Source organism: Conger conger, chromosome 5, assembly GCF_963514075.1.
Source record: "Conger conger chromosome 5, fConCon1.1, whole genome shotgun sequence".
Taxonomy (NCBI): Eukaryota; Metazoa; Chordata; class Actinopteri; order Anguilliformes; family Congridae; genus Conger; species Conger conger.
Window position 1 is genome coordinate 38885807 of NC_083764.1, and position 18959 is coordinate 38904765.

The 18959-nt window shown below is 41.6% G+C and overlaps 1 pseudogene; it reads left to right on the forward strand.

Annotated features, from left to right (window-relative positions):
• Window positions 1–3191: 3191 nt before the first annotated feature.
• Window positions 3192–18959, forward strand: part of LOC133128862 (uncharacterized) — a 33819-nt pseudogene continuing 18051 nt past the window's right edge.

The following is an 18959-nucleotide window of genomic DNA, read 5'->3' on the forward strand; positions in this document are numbered from 1 at the left end:
TCAGGTTTGGAATGGATACAGGATTTTGGGCCCCACTAAATTTCCTTTTCCCATAATTTAACGATATGAGACTGACATTATATATGGACCAGCTTGTACCCAGGCAGATATTTTCAACTTTAATCGGACGCTTCATGGAAATATCACCTCAGTGGAAAACACACTACCTGGGATGAATTTAGAATTGGGACTGAGGCTACAGCCAAGAGATTCCAGAGGAGGGGCGCACTCCAGGGCTTACAGTAAGACACGTAATCCACCTCTTGTGGACTCTCCTGTAAGAACAACACATCTCTTTTTCGCTAACAGCAACAGTTTGTTACAGTTCATTACCATTAATAACAAACTACCAACTATGTCAAAGGTGGCCAAAAGTGTAAATCACTACAAATAGATGTATAGATACAGAAACGGCTCAAACAGCTGTTTGGGCTGTTAGTTCTTCTTTCTTAGTTCATGAATATTATATTATATATATTATATATATATATTATATTATTCCTGTTTGGAATTTAACTTTGGGCAAAATAGCTTTCTTTGTTGTTGTATTTTCATGGATAGATACAGCTTATTTTGTGGGGAGAATAAAATATTGCCTGAAGCAAAATGTCACCTTATGCTACACACTGAATAAAAATAAAAAAAAGCTGGGTCATTGTTACCTGGACAACAGAGTCTCATTTTACCGCCAGCCCATTTCCAACCTGTTACCAAATTACTAGGTACTGGGAATGACACTGATAATGTAGGGAAACTGAACTCTCGTCTACTAAAACCAGGGAGTGCCAGCTTGGAAGTAAGATATCTGTTTTTTTTTCTTCATTTTTGCCCCTTTTGGCAAAATATCAATGTCCCAGAGCTTTCTTCTTGGCCAAAAGGTAAAGAATATTTTTTGTTTTTATAAAATTTGCCAAGCCATGCCATGTCACCACTCTAACCTTGCTTCATATTTAATATTAATAAACTTGTATCTAAAATATGTAACAGATTATCAGAAAACCATTGATGTATTCCTGTTAATGATAGCCCTTTGAATGCATTGCCCCCCCCCCCCCCCCCAAAAAAAACAAAACAAAATAAGGCCCTCAGACTAATGAAAAGTTCTTTCTTTCTTTCTTCTTAAAAAATAGTCTTAATCATACTCTTTTGTTTTCTTTGAATAGTTTTTGTTTGTGTCCTTGTACTTCCAGAATCACTGTCATTGAAGTTACTATAAGGTTGTTAATTAGATAGAAAACCAATATTTAGTTTTGCGCAACCTGACAAATAATATAAAATGAATGGTTCTATAATTCAGACAATGAAAATAGCGTAGGATGTGAACTCCTTTCTTTCAGTAAACTTGGGCAGAAGTAACTACAGTACACTGGCGTACTGTACATTTAACCAAATTCAAGGCCAAACTATTCAGAATAAATCTTTCTTACCCATGTCACACAATAATACAACAGCAAAAAATAAATACATAAATAAACATGAGGAGCAGAGCTTTTCGACACCAGAGACTTCCAGCTTATTATGAAGTTTGACAACTAATTTCCTCTCATAATTTCCTTCCTGACTTTTTGATATCAGTATCAGTGAATAATTAAGTCTGAGTGTCTGCTGAACAAATCTAAATTCCCCCAAAAATGCAGGAAGGAGTTGAAGGCCAAGGAAATGGTAGAAAACAATCTCTTTGCTTTAAGGAACATAGATGGCTATGTGCCATTCTCCCTCAAAGGCTCACGAGATTGGAAGTGGGAAGTAAGCTTTATAATCATAGGAACTGCTCAGTACAACACAAGTAAATGAACACTTTTCAGAACATCTAACAAACAAAATTTTAAAGTTATGCCTATGGCCTTGACAATAAGAACAATGCAAAAGACTATGGGAGAGAGAAAAGGTGACACAACCAGGACCGGGGCCAATTTCAGTTTAAATCCCTCAAATCAATAAATTAATTGAACTCAGTTGAATTGCATTTTTTTTTTTATGTTCAATGGCCATTTTTAATTTTCAAATTAAGTATTTCCTGAGCTATCTGGATTGAAATGGATTTGATCCCATCCATGAACAAAACACACAACAATTATAACGAGTGCCAGTGTTTGGGGTGGCCACTATCCTAATGAAATTTGGATAGTTCCGATGTATGAGCACTTGTCCCATGTCCTTAGAAATGAGCCCTTAGAAATGTGCCCCTGTGCTTGTGTTTGTGTGTGCCCGTGTGTTTGGGTGCACGTGTGTGTTGTTTTCAGAAGCCCCATATCCCATCTGGAAGTTTCCTTGCAGCAGTGCTGCTCATAAGTACAGGCTGCTGGGGCATGTCCTGGAGGCCTGGGAGCAGCTGGTGAGCAGGGAATCCAGCGCGGGACAGGGCGGAGAAGAGCGACTGTGTTAAAGCCCACCCACCCCCCTTAACCTGGCTCTGTCCTGTGATCCCAAGGCATCCTGTTCTCAAGATCAGCGCTTTCCCTCCCTCTGTTTAAGGCCGCAGTCTGGCCCCACCCAGTAATGCAACCTGTTCACCCCCACCTCCCCCCCTCCTCTTCCCACAGAGCCCGTGTGCATTGTTAGTCAATCCCCCTGGTAACTGACACATTTTTATTACCATAAGGTACACAGCAGCACCTCGTGTGCGCCTCACTCTATCCGACCTGTCAGTCGGCTAATTTAATACTTCCCATAGGGCGGATATGGTCTCTCCTGCCCATCCACTGACCTGGGGTTTGATTTCTGATAAATAAAATCCTGTAAAACGAGCCTCCGTTGCTCAGGGTGCGGGGGGGTGTGGGGTGGGGGGGCGGGGGTGTGGTTCCCCTTTTAGCAGCGAAATTAATGGACATTCCTGTAAAATATATTCCCAGCGGTGGAAATGTGTGCGCTGTGGTCGCCGGTGAGTCCTCTGGGATAGCACGGGATGTACCTGAGACCTGGCGCCCGTACCTCAGTCCGCTTCTCGTTAACCCCCTCGGCGACCGGTCCCACTTTCGCTTCTGGCTTTCACCCACCCAAACCACCGGTTGCTGCGGCTCTCAACGGGTCTCACTCCGGCTAATCCTCTTATTCTATTGGGGGGGGACGATCATAAGCTGTATTTTCTCCCCCCGGTGTTCGCCCGTTGCGGCGTGTAACACTTAGAAATGCTTTCACTCTTCCTGTTTGCGTTCCTTATATGGACGGCCTGACCGAGATGACGATCTGGGATGGGAGCCGTTTCTTTTCACAGGCTTGAAATCTCCCAGCCCAACTCGCAGCTGATTAATCTGGGTCACCTGGATCTCCATTGTGTTTCACGAGCGGCGGGCTTCCTGCCTGAGAGCGGGCTGAGGTGCAGGAAGTGTGATAAAGCTTTATTTTTACTGTTACAGTTGGCATGAACAATCATCGAGTTCAAGCCTATGGTATGTTCTGCCACACACACACACACACATGCAGACATACACACACACACACACACACATGCAGGCATACACACGCACATGCTCACACACACACACACACACACACACACACACGCAGGCATACACACGCACATGCTCACACACACATGCGGGCATACACACACACAAGCTCACACACACATACACACATGCGGGCGTAAACACGCACAAGCTCACGCGCACACACACACATGCGGGCATACACACAACACACGCATATGCTCACACACACACAGCTTCAAAAACAAACACATACACATACACAGACAAACACAGACAGATGGTTCTACAACCATATACTCATTTACTCAAACACACACACACACACACACACACCCACATTGGCACACACAAGTCCACCCACAGAGCACCTGAAAGACCCCCTTCCCTCCTTCCATCTTGAGAATCTTTCAGGTCTCTGATCACATGGACTGTCTGGAGGCTATAACAGAAAAACCTGAAATGAAAACAAGCCTATACAAACAGTATCTCGAGTGGCCTCAGATTCTAATCCAGAAACTCTAACACAGGGGTTCCCTAACATTGTTCTGATGTGACCCCAAATTAATGTTCACAAACTTATATGACCCCAACACCCCACCCACACATCTTGTGCTTAACACCACCCTTTAGCCATGACTATACTGGAAATATACCACAACCTCTCCTGCCTCATTGCTTTATTATACTTGGGTTGTTGTTGTAGGTGGCCTACATTCACATATTTTAAAGAGAAAGAAATGACATTTTATCTTTTTAAAGATTTTTGAGCGTCCGCATCCTGAAATCGAGCCACCCAACATGGGGACCGGACCCACAGTTTGGAAGTCACTGCTGTATGTTAGGGAAATGTCTGAGTAACACATTTGTTGTCCTCAGCAAATGACAACAGCTAAAATAAGTATTGAGATACAACTGGTTAGAACATTTCATTTTTGTTGAATCTGCGTGTTCAAGCATGTACGTGTGTGTCAGTGTGCGTGTGAGAGCATGTGAGTGTATGTGTGAGTGTGAGTGTGTGTGAGAGTGTGTATATTTGTGTGTGCTTGCCTGTGTGTGTGCACATGTCTGTGTGGGTTTGCATATGTGTGTGTGTGTGAGAGTGCGTGAGTGTGTGTGTGCGTGTGTGTGTGTGTGTACGTGTCTGTGTATGTGTGTGAGTGCGTATGTGTGTGCGTGCACGTGTGTGTGTGTGTGTGTGTGTGCATGTGTGTGTGTGTGTGTGTGTGTGTACGTGTCTGTGTATGTGTGTGCACACGCATGTGTGATGTGTGTCCCCTTCCAGCGGTGGAGAACTGCACTTTGATGCTGGTTCGGGTGACACAGGCTCCAGCACACAGGTAGAGGTATCCCCCAGACGCACAGGGTCCCAGGGGAGGTATCTGGTTGGTCAGAAAGCACGGCTCAGGCACCTGATATCTGCAGTGTGGTCTTTCAGCACAGCAGCCCGAGCATCATGTTCTGTCAACCCATCATTCCTCCCGTCCCCTTCAGCCAAGGCCTCCAGGAACTTCAGCATTCTCCATAAATCTTATGTACGCTACGGATTATGACTTTACGAGGCATAATGCTACAAGGCATCGGAGAAAGACAACAATGACAACATTGTCTTGAAATTTTTATTTTGAGATATGGAGAGGTCTTAGTCGGGGCCAGTTCATGTTTTCAATATTGCCATGTTTCCCACATGGTAATGTCAGGGTCATTTTAACATTTGCCTGGATTCAATCGAAATTTGTTAACTTTGACTTACGATTGAATGTGTCCATATACATTAGCAATGATATATAAACTTAAAAATATGTATTTTTTCATATACAGCTTTGTAAGTTTTGAAATTCAAATCTTTGATTTTTCACCACAAACAGTTTGTTAAGTTCACAAAGGAAGTCAAGGTTAACAGCAAATTTTGATTGAATCTATGGCAAATGTGGGAAAAAAAAACATTGCAATGTTGAAAGGAAGCCCCTATTTTTATTTTCAAGACATTCCAATTTTTCTCATTTTAATGTGGACTATTAGAAGGGCAAATTATATTAATAGTGGGATTCAGTCATTCTCTGTTGTTAAAACTTTGGAGAAAGTAAGAATGATCCAATGAAGTGAAAATGACCTCACTCAGACTTGGTTGTATACAATTGAATGGGCCCTAAATGAATGTATCTAAAAGTTGCCATTTCATATGAATCCAAATGGAGCTTTAAATTCTGTCTTCATGGAATATTTTTGTAATTGACTCCCTATACTCTCAGAAAGAATGGTATGGAGGGTGCCAAAAAAGGTACAAATGCTTGTCACTGGGGCTGTACCCTATAGGTACCCTAGGTACAGAAATTATACCCCTAGCCAGAAGTATATTATTAATTTGTACCTTTTTTGCCTGGAAAAGAGAACATTTCTCGACTTTCAAGGTAATTTGCAATTTGGAAAAATGTATCCTTCAAGAACAAAAATGTCCCTCCACTGTTATTTCTGGCAGTGTAGAAAAGTTGGAAAAGCACATGAGAAGTTTATAAATGATTGGTGCATCCAACCAAAAACTCTCGTTTTATCTCTAATTTTATTTGCCCATCTATCAGGCCTGTGTACCTTTTCTAGTGAATTCTGTCTGGTGGGTTCACCCCACTGTTTAATTACGAGGCAGATACCATCTAGTCTAAATAATTAAGACTGCTGTTTTTATCCTGCGGCCAAAGTTGCTTTGTGCAGATGGTGGGCAGAATTATTCATGCACAGGTAAATTAGGGTGGGGTGGGGGGGGGGCAGTAATCATGGTGCCAAAAATGCCCCAGGGCAGGTGCTGTTTGCCCCACAACAAGCCTATTCATCGTCACACCTGCGGGATAAAGATGTGTTTAACTAACTGCAGCTCACTTTCTTTCTTCACACAGATCATTCTCTTTAGTCCCTCTCTTATCGCACGTGAAGTGTAACCTGACATAATACAAGGATGAAAATCTTATAAGCATAATTGCAATACAAAACAGAGAGGATATTCCGTACAAACCAGCTATTTTCCCAAAACAAAACCCCTCTGCGAATACTAGCACTCCCTTTCAGGGAAAGTGTGTGTGGGGGGGTTGTGGTTTAGCCCTCCAAAATAAATATAATCCCATTGCATTTGCAATTGGCCTACTTCAGATGTTTTAGTTCTCGCCGAAAGCGACCGGCGCGCGCTTCTCATGGGAAAAGCCGTTTCCTGGCGCGAGAGAGGTGTCTGTCAGGAACGTGTGATCTGCGACAGGGCGAGAGCAAACAGCGCTCAAAGGGATGCTAAGCGCGCCTTGCGCAAACACCGGCGCGGAGAGCCGTAAACACCCTCGCTAAACCGCGGCCGCTAACGACCCGACGGTCACGTGGGACCGCGCGGAGCGGCCTCCGGCTACAGCTTCCCCCCTTCCCCTGTCGCTTTATCAACCGCCACAATTAGGTAAGTGAGACAGGCAGCGCATTTTCATCTCCCAGGCCCCAAGGAGGTATTAGGATGAGCGGGAAAGGGGCACTGCCACAGGCCTGCCATATGGTGGCCGGGCCGTAATTACCTCCATTTCCAAAACAGTCCTCTCCCCCAAAGTACTGTAGGTGTTTTTCTTCTTCTTCGTCACACTGTTTTGATATCTTGATAAGACGCTTAATTGCTTCTCAGATACATTTTGCTCCGATACTTCTACAATGTCTTGATAATTGAGTAGATACAGTACATTTATTTATTTATTTGTTTATATATTAATTGCGTGCAATATTTATAGAGTACATTTATAGAGTGCTTGTATTGCATTGGATCACTGCTTTTATTTTGCTTTTTTTTGTGCTTACAGTTCCCACCTGCCCGTCTGGCTTACTATCGCTTGCTGTTATGCAGGGAATCTTTCCTTTGGTGGCATCTCAAAACAAGAATTTAAATAATAATCAATATTCTATCTGAGTATATATTTATTGACTTTGCTGGTTTGAATATGAAGAACTGACATTATTTTCATTCCATAAATGTTTCTAAATAAGTATCAGTAAACTGATTGTATTGACAGTTCAATAATATCTTCAGCTGGATAACGCATAAGGTATACTCATTTTATTTTCATTTTTATAAGGTCACATTGAAAATATATATATCTCAACTCATGGATTTTGAATATCCTTAACAGAAGTTTTGAGGAAATATTCCTCAACGGGTCTACGCAACAAGTTAAGTCTTATATCTGCTACAAATCACAAAATGCGTTCTGATTTATTTCCCTTTGTCAAATCTAGGGTGTCAGGAAGCGTTCTTTTTTTGGGGGGGTGGGGTGGGGGTGGAGGTGTGGTGGATGGGGATAGTAATTTCTCATCCCTCTTATTCCTGCCGGCCTTTTATGTCCCATATTGGTTACAGGGGAACAATGGTGGAATATGAAAAAGGGAGGCTTCGTACACTGATATCAAGTTATTCCTCCATGGGTTCAGTCAGACAGGAGGGGCCTTCTGTCCTTCACGGGCCCCCAGGGGAGGGGGTGGAGACAGCTGAGGGGCCCCCACCCATCCCCAGGAGAACTGACTCGGACCTGGGCGCAGCGGCCCCGGGGCGAAGAGCGGCAGTGAGCCATTGGCTCGGCATCCATTCGACCGGTGTGAAAGCTCACGGCCCTGCCACTCGATCCGTCGGTGATTAACGTGCAGATGAGGGCCTCGGTGTGGAGGTACAGTAAGACCGCCAGGGCCTGTTATTGACTGTACTGAGGTTTTCACTGTTCAATTTAGGGCTTAAAGAGCTTTCAGCCATTCCCAAGCTTCATAAACTTAGCACCACTGGAAAGAGCTATTATAAAGACTTAATAAACAAGACAAGTTAGATGTATTGCCCCCTATAATCTCAGTGCTGAGAACGTTCTATTTTATATCAATTGCCATTTGGTTGGTTGTTGAATTTAACACACGTCTAAAAGCACTCATCTCTATGCTGATCATCAGGTTTGACCTCAATACATTTTTGAACCTTTAAAACCTCATCAGTAAATGTAATGTCTGCCTTGATGATTTTTGATGTGTGACATGCAATACTATGACATAGCAATGCAGTTACAGTTTTTTTCAATTGTTTACACATTTGTCTCTGTGAAATTTATCTCTGTTATAATTGTTTATCTCTGGCTAAATGCAACATTGCTGTCAAAAGCATATCACCTCTTCTCAAAATCAAATTTTTGTATACAAATTATATAAACATGCATCTTCTTCCTGTTTCACTTATTCAGTGTGTGTGGATTCCAGTCATAAACTTTCCATCACCATGCAAAGAAAAGTTCTTCAATTAGATTCAGAAATGGTGAATGTGGTGGGAGACAAATCTTGTGGCCAATAGGTGATCAGATGGGCAGTATTGCAGGGGCCAAGGTTGGCATGGTGTTGGAGAAGTCCTACCCCTCCTCCATGTCTTACTCTTACTCTGTCTCTCATTGTAGCATTGGCATCCATTGTTCACCAATACGGGAGAGCATATGTATCTGTGGCAGTTTTAAGCATGTGTAATTTGTGACTGCTAATCGAAAATGTATTCAACTAGTTTCTAAACTGGTGAGGAGGCAATGTGGTCAATTGGTAATTTGTGTTTAGCATTTTGAATAGTAGGACTTTCCATGTGAATACAAGAAATGACATTTATAAGTAAGTAGAGAATTGTGTGCAAAGTTTAGCAAAAGTGTAATTTAGAATTGTGATTTGAGTGGAAACAGAGAATGTGCTTATAGTTTTGCAGAAACGGTACAGTTTATGGGTTTGATACATGAGTGCAAGGTTTTGGTAATTGTGTTTCAAGTCCCTGTGTTAGTTTGTAAACATTTATTTTTTAATGTGGAAATACAGTTTAATGTGAGGGTGGTGGTGAAGTTCTGAAAGAACAATAAATGACTTCAATAAATGGAAGAAGTTAATCCATCCATCCACCCATTATCTGAACTCGCTTAACTTGAACAGGGTCACAGGGGGGCTGGAGCCTATCCCAGCATACATTGGGCGAAAGGCAGGAATACACCCTGGACAGGTCGCCAGTTCATCACAGGGCACACACACCATTCACTCACACACTCATACCTACGGGCAATTTAGACTCTCCAATCAGCCTAACCTGCATGTCTATGGACTGTAGGAGGAAACCGGAGTACCCGGAGGAAACCCACGCAGACACGGGAAGAACATGCAAACTCGGCCCCGGCCGACGGGGATTCGAACCCAGGACCTCCTTGCTGTGAGGCAGGAAGAAGTTCAGCACATTCTTATTTCATCAATCAAAATGAGGAAACCACCAAGCTGAGCTTCAGTTGTGGTTGGTTTATTTCTTAATAGTACTTATGTACTGTACACACATACATCACATGTATTGTATTAGACATAAATTGCACAAACCAGCATGACGTTGACAATAAAGAAGGATATTGCAATGCATTCCTTTCAAACATTGAAATTAGTGAGCACTTTATTCGGTAGTTCCATCCATCCATCCATCCATTATCTGAACCCGCTTATCCTGAACAGGGTCGCAGGGGGCTGGAGCCTATCCCAGCATACATTGGGCGAAAGGCAGGAATACACCCTGGACAGGTCGCCAGTCCATCGCAGGGCACACACCATTCACTCACACACTCATACCTACGGGCAATTTAGACTCTCCAATCAGCCTAACCTGCATGTCTTTGGACTGTGGGAGGAAACCGGAGTACCCGGAGGAAACCCACGCAGACACGGGGAGAACATGCAAACTCCGCACAGAGAGGCCCCGGCCGACGGGGATTCGAACCCAGGACCTCCTTGCTGTGAGGCGGCAGTGCTACCCACTGCGCCATCCGTGCCGCCTTATTCGGTAGTTATTAGACTTTTTTTTTTTTACTTATTAAGACTTCTGCTACTGTAGCCTATTCACTTAGAGGTTTGACGCATTGCGTGTTCAGAGATGCACTTTTGCATAGCACTGTTGTAATGTGAGGTTACTGTCACCTTCCTGTCATCTTCCAGTCTGGCCCTTCTCCTCTGACCTCTCTCATTAACAATACGTTTCTGCTCACTGGATTCTTTTTGTTTTTCGCACCATTTTCTGCAAACTCTAGAGATTATTGGGAGTGAAAATCCTGAGATACTCAAACCACCCTGTCTGGCACCAACAATCATTCCACGGTCAAAGTCACTCTTTGACCCCATTCTGACATTTGGTCTGAAAAACAGCTGAACCTCTTGACCACGTCTGCATGCTTTCATGCATTCTGTTGCTGCCACATGATTGGCTGATTAAATACTTGCATTAACCAGCTGGTGTACAGGTCGACCTAATAAAGCACTCACAGTGCAAATGCAGCACAACCTTTCCTTATAAACCTCAGCTGCATTTCATACACACAGGCGTATTCTGATTCCTTTAGGGTCAGAGGACTATGGGAGTAGATGGCAAAGTAGAGGTCGGGTGACCTCACGGCTCGAGGGCGTGGTAGAGGTGTGTCATCAAATTTCACTTCTGATTGCCAGGAGGCCTGTCACTCACTTGTTAACAGTACACTGACTGACGAGAGAACCCGACAAACAGAGACACATGAATCCCTCCGTAATACCGAGAACACGTTCAGTCTAATCCTCATGGCCTTTGTCTTGACTTGAGAGACATGCATTTCAACAAGCTTAGCAAAGTCTGGAGCACAGCAGCCATGTTGTATGGAATCTATTGCTTCTATCAATGTCATGAAACTTCTTGCGTTTGTCATTCTACTCCCTCTTGATTTTGACTGCGATCAAATACTGTAAACTGTGTTGAAAGTAACATCTCATTAGTGATAGAAATTCTAGTGGATGGAAACACCATTAATTGCTTGTGGTTTATCCTGCATTGTTGGTTCCCTCTAGTGCTCACAGAGTGCAATACTCACAACAAACCACAACATCTTGCCGTGGCTGTAACAGCCGTAAGATATTGGTCTATAAAAGCATTGCTGAGTCCCTACTACTACAAAATGCTCTTATTAGTATATCAAACTGAAAGTATAGTATAGTAAAGTATAGTATCTGTCAGTCATATCTTATCCGAAAAAGAAGAAAATTTGTCTGCGTGCTCATACCTGTTGGATGTCTAGCTTTCAGGTGTGGTATACCGCATGTTTGTATATCTGAAGGATTCATTTAGTATTGCAGGCATATCCAACTTCAAACACTGGGCCGGTTTCAAAGACACAGATTAAGCATAGTCCTTGGACTAAATTATGTTTTGTATATTTCCTTTCAAAATTTAATTTAGTCTGGGACTGGGCTTAACCTGTGTCTGTGAAACTGGCCGTGAGTCTCGTAACATCCCAATGATATACAATCAGTAAGCACTTTATTAGGTATGAATTTTTTTAGACTTATTAAGTCTTCTGCTGCTGCAGCCTATAAATATAGAGGTTTGACGTGTTGTCAGAGGTGCTCTTCTGCATACCACTGTTGGTAATGTGTGGTTATTTGCGTTACTGTCACCTTCCTGTCAGCTTTGACCAGTCTGGCCATTCTCCTCTGATGTCTTTCATTAACAAGTTGTTTCTGTCTGCAGAACTGCTGCTCACTGGATGTTTTTTGTTTTTCGAACCATTCTCTGCAAACTCTAGAGACTGTTGTGTGTGAAAATCCCAGGATATCAGCAGTTTCTGAGATACTCAAACCACCTTGTGAGGCACCAACAATCATTCCACGGTCAATGTCACTTAGATCATATTTTTCCCCCAATCTGACACATATCTGCATGATTTTATGCATTGCACTGCTGCCACACAAATATCTAGGTGTACAGGTGTTCCTAATAAAGTGCTCAGTGAGTTTATAATCATATAATAAATTAATTATCCATCTAATCCCATCTTTCTAAAAATTATTATATATTCAAATCTAACTAATGCATTTGCATTCCAATATATTACACAGTGCAATGGTGATTTGGATAACTCTTTCTCAGAGGATATCAGCATTCACTAAGTAAACTGTGATGAAAGCACATTACTATTGCATTGAATTATTATAAAAATTCAGTATGAATGTATACAGCCCTTTGTTTCCAAATATCCTTGTTAAAATAAAAATAATTTAACTGAATGCACTTGGCGAATCGGCAAAAATTAGACTCCTGCATTCTTTCCATTGTTCCCGTTTAACTACGTAATGGTATCCAGTGCTATATCAGTACGGAAAGTGCACTGGCACAGTATTGTGCAAGTCATTTGAAAGTTTAGGATTCAATGGCTGGGAAATAATCTTCAATGTGATGGACAGAGCTAAATATTATATTACACTTTATTCAGCAGATGCTTTTATCCAAGCAACATACAAAAACTTCCGAACAGGCAGGATAAGCTAAAATTAACAGATGAACATTTGCACAGTCATGAACATTATTTCCAGTGCACATGGCAAATAGGTCAAGTCAGTAAGGAATTAGGACTAACTACAGTGTGAAGTGGGTGAAAAAATAATGTTAGGTCAGTTATTTGTCACAGCGCCTAAGTGCTAAGCTTACACCAGCCCCCTAACACAGGCACATCCGCCTCTTGGATCCAACAGCTTAGGCCTGAAAGAGAAGGTGAAACGGGATCCCAAAATCGCGCCTTGCAGAGAGGAAGTGGCTCCCGGAGGGCCCCAGCTGAAACCACATCGCCCAGATAAGGTTTCTCCCGTGTTTTTCTTCCCTCGTCAGCTGACCGCGGCCCCAGGCTGGCATTGGTCGCCTGCCATAATGATGTAACCAGAGTGTGTGGGAACCAGCAGCAAGCGGCACAACAGTGTGAAAATTCAGCTCGGAAACACGGTGAACTAGAACAGGGGCTTCACCCCTTCTTCATTCAATTTCTTTTAAAATCTTTTATCTACACGTTTTCTTTTCTTCAATAAATGATTATATATTCAGTTATTGCTGTATTTCGCCATTTTGGGGCCACCAGATTTTGTATGGTTTCGAAAAATTTTAATATTTGTTGCAGGTTGTTACAATGCTAAAGATAATTTCAACAGATTTATTTTTACGTCACATAATTTCTTTGCCGTAATTAATTAAAAAACAAAACAAAATGTATCTGAAATCTTTTATGTATATTGTATAGAGGCATCCTTGTTAATGTTTCTCCTTCGTGGTGAGAATATTTTGTCCACCGCCACGAGACAAAGCCCAGAGCTTGCTGTCACAAGGTCTCCTTCATCATGCATTCAGCTTCAGCATAAAGGGCCATGATGCTGGGGTTTGGAGAGGGAGAATACCCTCTTAATTACTCAGTAGCCTTGGGTTGCTCTCCCAGTCTCTGGCACAAGTCAATTATGCAGGGCTTATACATTCGGGCTGTGCAGGGTCATTGTCTCTCTCTGCCTGCATCCAGATGTTGGCGGACAATAGTTCTGCTTCAACAGCTTCTTGCACTCCCTCATTGTTATTTCAAAACGTAAAAGCGTTTTATTCACCCGTGGAAAGTCCATTAGATCACACGTGTAGTATTAGGAATTTGGACCGCAGGCTTTAAAAAAAAAACATGATTATTTTCTATGAATATTTCATTGACATACAGGACAAATGGGTGTGGGTTTAAAGCACTATTGTACATTCAAGCGACTTTGATCAAGCCACAGCAGAGCATTTGCATTACAACCCTCCTTTGTCTCCACCTGAGAGGTGACACTCTTCTGAAGCTTGTGGCGTGGTGCAATGTCCAGGGAACACACCCGAACCCTAAAAACCAAAAGGCACTATTGTACTATTAGCAACAGGTGTGTATTTCATATAGTAACAAGAACCCACTGTTTCTGCATATGCAGCATTTCATACTTTCCATTTCTGTAAAGAACAGTGAACAAGTGTTGCTTTCTACATGTGCCTCTCTACTCGTCAAGGATTGTTCTCAATCCCCCGGGTAATTGTTTGCTTACCAAAATAACCATATTTCTTTCCATTACATATATTCATGACAGATAGAGGAGTAGAGACCTGGATTGGCAAAAAGTTAAATGCCTGTCGCTTGGTCGGGGAAGGACACCTGGTTGTTTGGGCCGGTCCAAATGAACACGTTCATAGGTGGTTGCAGGGTCGCGTCAAACTCTCAGTTTCTCAGAGGTACACCAGGACCCATCATCTGAGGGGGAGGGGCGATGTGGTGGTGGTGGAGGTGGGGGGAGGAGGGGTGGGGGTGAGTTGTGGCCCCTCAGTAAGACCCCCCTCCAAGCTGAGTAGAGCTGGCCCACTCTTGGACACCTGGTCATTAACATTGCTAATCAGCAGCCATCAATCAGAACTCTGGGTGTCTGGGGGTGTCTGAGAAAGGACTGTGAATGAAGCCCCCCCCCCTCTGGCCCCTCGAATCCATGCACCTCCAGAAGAGGTGGGATAAAAGAGTGTATGAGATGGATGGAGAAGCAGGTTAAGCAGGAGTTTCAGATGTGCAATAGAGGACGAGAGGAAAAGGGGAACAGAGTATGTCAGAATTATACTGAATAAAATATACTGTTACTGAGTTCTCAGTTTAGTAACTGCTTATAATGCAGAAAGTCTAACTTACTGCTCGCAAAACAAAAGTAAAAAGTCTCAAGTCATATCATGCAGCATAGCTTGTTCAGAATTCACTCCATTGCAATATTATGATTTCTTTACAGTATTTTCATTTTTTACAGTATTACTTTTCTTTCAAAACACTGTCAATATGACATACAATAACAGCAATAACCATAACCATTATTTAATGGCCATTAGATACAATAACAAGATTTTTTCCTTCATTAAATGGTGTTTCACTTTCACCTTTTTGTAAAAAAAAAAGAAAAAGATTCTCACTGTGTAAACATGCAATTGCATCTCCACACTATGCTTTGTGTTGCATGTTAAATTATCAATTATGGGTTTTCAAAAAGTCATTTCCCATGTGGACTCTCAACCCCCCCCCCCCCCCTTAAAACAAACTAATAAAATATTTTTCATCAACCATTTAATTTAACATTCACATTGTCATTACCATTTGGCATTTTTAAGGGTTCCTACTCTTTCTGAAATCACAAAATCACAAAGGCAGAATAGGAGGAGGACACAGTTCACGCTCAGGTCATAGAGTAATGTAAACAAAAATCGCAGATAAATTAAGAGACTAAAGACAGAGGAGTTAATTGTAAGAGAATGAGATATGCAGCAGGTGGCTGTCAGAGATAATAGATAAACTGATTCTTTCTGAATCAAACATAATTTTAAACCAACAAAGTACTATAGTATGTAGTTTATGTTTCTATGGTTCTATGGTGTTTATATGACAATTTGATTTGTTTTTAAACAAAGAAATTCACAAAGCAACAGTAATCAGTGCAGCCTAAATTGTTGCTGTAGATACATAGACATAAAATTTCTCATTAGAAAACAACTTCAGTTTGCAGCAGTCCATTTCTGACAGACAGCAGAAAAATGATACGCAGGCACATTTATTATATCGCCATTCATATTGACCTTCCGTCTATGCGAAAATAACTGCTCTGAATGGACTAAATTTTATAAGCTATTTTGTGTATGATATAAACATTTTGATCAGATTTTCAGTAGTCTTATGTAATTATATTTTGATATAGAAAGAGCAAAAGTCTGTATACATGTCAGTATAAAAGATGCACATATATAAGGTGACCAACATTTCACTGGCTAATGTTGGCAGTTTGTATCACTGTATTACCAGTGAAAATGAAATGAAAGATGTACTTGAACATTTTGTGCTGTTGTAGAAAAATGTAAGTTCATACTGACCACTTTTTCTTTCAATAACTTGGAATGAAAGAGCACATGAGTGAAATACTCATGAGTGAATATTAATAAGTCATAGAATTGTCTTATTCCAAAAAATCTAAAGCGGTCGAAAAAACTCAATCCAACAAAGATTTGTGAATTTTTAATAAACGGTGTTAATTTTATAGCAAAAATATGTTTTTCCAAAAAAGTTTTTAAAAAAGGTTAGAAAACATCATCATTACATCTGATAAACATGCCATGAAGAATTTAATGGAAAGGAGGCAAATTCATTCTCTGAAGGCCAAAGCTATTGTGTACCTCAATTTCACTTTACATAAATTCTTGGCTCACTTGCTAGATTTGAGGCTTCCAGCAAGAGGTAGAGTGTAGACTCTGTATCAACACCCTCATTTAATTAGCACTTCATAGAGTAAGACCTTGGAAGAAAAAAAGCTCTATTGTAGAAAATGACCCTCACTGCCAGCAGCCTACGTATGCATTAGGCTTCATCTCAAGTAGCTAATCCTGCCACGATCACAATTAGGAGCAGAATGGTGCAAAATTCCAGTTGCTCGACATCCAGGGAGTCCTTGGACAAGAAAGGGAAGCAAGAAACACACACCATGCTCACCCCCGCACACACACGCACACACACACACTCACACACACACAGCTTCAACGACAAAAAACGAAATGCCTGGCAGCACCAATTCAGACCAGTTGCATCTGACTAATTATTTTAGCTGTTGTCGTTTGCTGAAGACGCTGCCATTGATGTGGAGGGAGAAACCTGGCAGCTTGGATTGATGCAATTACAGAATGAACTGCATGAGCAGACAACATCATGCACCTGCTGACACCCTAGCCATTCTTACCTCATCTTTGGACGCAAGGCACAATTTCCTTTCCTTTTCCGCAATTCCCTCTACCAAAACCAAGAGTGAGGCGGAAAGAGAAATTAAAGTCATAAAGAAGATGTTTTATCAGAAGGAAAGGCAAGGTCTACATTCAATCAAAATGTGTTCTTAACTTTTTCTTTTAAATAACTGAAAGTGCTACAGAACTTCTTTGTTCACAAACACATGCATTTATTAGCGAATCAGCCTTAATGAAAAATGTTAATTGAGTTTGTAGCTGCGTGTTAAGCACCCAGAATTGAACCCAGCCTGGAACCAGCAGACATCTGGAAAGGCTTCTGGGTAAATGAGCAGCAGAACTGAATGGCAGAAATCAGCAGCGCATCCTTCTGCTTCCCCCGCTTCCTCCTCTCCTACATTCTGCCGATTGTGGAGAAGAATGCATGTATGGCAATGATGGAGTTCCTACAGAGAAGGGAGAGGAAAACTCCACGGCGGTGTCTACCAGCGTTGGCCTCAATTCCTTTTCAATTAGTTGAAATTCAATTAATCAGTTGAAAAGTCCTCACAGAACATTAAATAACTTTCAAATAATTAATTGAATTTTAATTCGATTAATGAACTGAATACATTAAAATGGATGCCACCCTGGTGCCGACAGCTTCAGCGCACCTGCACAAGCCAGGAGCACCTTGCTGGGTTATTCTCTGAAAGATTAATAGTATTATTCTCTCACGGATAGAATGTTAGACTGTCAACCCTGTTCCTGTGTTTTTATCCACCCAAACCCATAACTGCATTTTACTAATGATTCCCAGACGCTTGATGATCATTCAAATTTGGCAAGCAAGCTCAGATTAAATAAAAACCAGAAACATCTCTAGCACTCCAAATGAGAGTTAAAATGAAAACTCTTGCTGACGGGAACAGGGCCCGAACTTACTTTGCCCAAAAGTATTATCACACACCAAATTGGGACTTTGAATTCATCTAAAATTTTCTAGGACAGAATCAATAAATATGTAGAACTAAATTCCAGAGAAAGTATTTACATAGCATAGTATTTACATGTATACATAAAGTCGATGGCCCTTACACCATGTGGTAAACCTGAAGGAGCTAACCAAACCAACTCAACAAACTGCAAACATTGATACAGTGACCAGCACTGAGGCAGCCACTAATAAGCTTGTTCACAGCTGATGTTGAGATAATTAAAAAATATTTGAAATGTTGTTTTCAGATACGGTGTTCACAGGGTTTCGTAGAGGGGGGCTCACAGGTGTTAGAATCATCTTTAAAACAGCAAATCTCTACCCCACAGGGAGCAATCCTTTCAAACAACCCCAGATTTTATTCCCAGCCATTAAGGACAGGAAATTCTTCACGTGATTGGTCTTTACAAATCCTGGAGGAGCTTAACCCATAGCCCAGAGGGGTCATTTGTGGATGACTATGTGAATGACCTTGTTAAGTCCCATGGTTCTTTTCACACCCAGTTAAAACCACTGGTTACTGCTTCACACCTCCCCTAAAGGCCCAGTTTATTGGTATGTATTGAAAGCGTACTTCAGAAGCCCAGGGGCAACAACCACCCTCAAAACATTACTTGGTGTTGCGTCTTTGGCTCATTTGTGTTGTTTACTCTGACAATGTACACAAGCACAAATACACAAAACAGCCAGATTACGGAAACACACACGCTGACAAAAACATGCATGCACACACAAAGGCATAAGATACACGAACATACAGTACCTGCACATGAACATGCATGTACACAAGCGCATGTACACAGAAACACATATACAGCACATACTGATGCACAGTGACATAAGACTGAAGATATTAAGTCTGAGTAATGGGAATAAAATGTCATTTTAGACAACAAATTAAACATTGTATTGATTAAATACAGTATTGTGCAAAAGTCTTAGGCACCTGTATAACATTCTG